Consider the following 1,609-nt stretch of genomic DNA (forward strand, 5'->3'; position numbering starts at 1 on the left):
TGTGTCTTGCTTTAGTGTGTACCATTTGCAAAAGTGTGGCTAAAAAGAGCCTGGTCGGTATTTTGCTTTGCATTGTTTTGATTCTGCAGTCAGTATTTGCTACGATGAGGTTTCTGTTTCTGCTAATACGTGTGGGGAGTGGGCGTCTGTTTATTTCGATCTACCGATCCTATACTAATCCACAGCAGTTCAGCACCGTTTTCCACTGAGCCATTTACCTGAGAGGAATATGGCCACTGTGTCTCTCCCTCTCGTTGCCAACTGAACGAGCCCTTCCAGCATCCCCCCCCCCGAACTTTGGGGACAAGGTTGTGGAAGAGCGGGGGTGCAGAGCAACTACAATAATCCAGTTCCAGGTAAGCCTTGGAGGGCACATGCAATAAGCGACTTTGCTGACTCCTGCAGCCTCCTGTCCCAGTGGCGGTTTGCCATTAACAGGGTGAACCTCTTGTGAACTCTGGCTGCCATTGCTTCTGTTGCAGATTTTAGGCATGAACAGGAGCTGCAAGGGAGATTTTCAGGCTTACCAAAGTGCACATAAAAAGTTGCAATGTATTCAAAAGGGAAATGAGGGCAAAAGATGAAACATTGGAGCAAGTAACATGAAATGGGGATTCCTTGGGATACAAATGGCCGCACCAAAATGCGCGCGAGACTTGCACAGGGTTCGTACAGGTCCTTGAAAACCCTTGAAATTAAGAATTCAGTTTGCAAGGGCCTTGAAAACCTTGAGTTTTTTCCTTCTCGTTGAAAACCCTTGAATTCTTTGGGCAATAAAGAGGCCCGGATATGTGACCTGCTTTTTTATTGGCTTATCATTACGGCCCTGCACACTCCCCATCGAAAATGTGCTTCTACAGTTTCAAGCGAGCTTAGGAGTATTCGTGGGCTGCTTTATGCAAGAGCTCGTACGGAACGAAATTCCCATATTGGATGAGGAGGAAATTAACGTAAGTCGCCTTCCCATGTTGGATACTGCTTTTTGCATTGCCTCGCCCTGCTATTTATTTTAAATACTATCTGTTGTGCCCCATGATAGCTATGCCCCACTACGTTTCAAAAATGAACGGTGCTGATTCCTCCAGAATAAGCAAGATTTAGAATGCGGATGTGAGAACACAGTGCATCTAGCTTCTAAGTGTTGTTGGAATATTTTATTTTGACGTGTGATGGTGGGCAGGGTCAGTAGACCCCCCCCTTCCCCGGGTGGATGAACACAGACATTTAGGGGATGAGAATGGCCGGAAGTTTTAATTTATGACCACTATCCAAGACTGTGTATTAAGAACATTATAAAGTACAAAATGGCATGATTTTGTAAAGCTCTCATTACGATTGTGGGTGGCACTAAACTTGACAACTTCCAAAGGGTAGAGTTGTTCCAAAGAGATTTTTCTCAGTCATTTTTTTTAATGTAAAGAAGCAAATGTTTTGCGTGTGAGCAGAACAGTAGTAGTACAGGTAGTACAGTTGGCACACGTTTTACCCTGCACCCTTGAAAATGCCTTGGGAGGGCCTTCCAAGTCCTTGAATATCCTTGAATTCTTGTATCTGAATTCTGTACGAACCCTGCTTGCAGAACAGCGAAATTCGATGCAAAATTATAAAT

This window comes from Haemaphysalis longicornis, unplaced genomic scaffold, assembly GCF_048455015.1.
Source record: "Haemaphysalis longicornis isolate Haplotype H1 unplaced genomic scaffold, Haemaphysalis longicornis Haplotype H1 scaffold_1, whole genome shotgun sequence".
Classification (NCBI taxonomy): Eukaryota; Metazoa; Arthropoda; class Arachnida; order Ixodida; family Ixodidae; genus Haemaphysalis; species Haemaphysalis longicornis.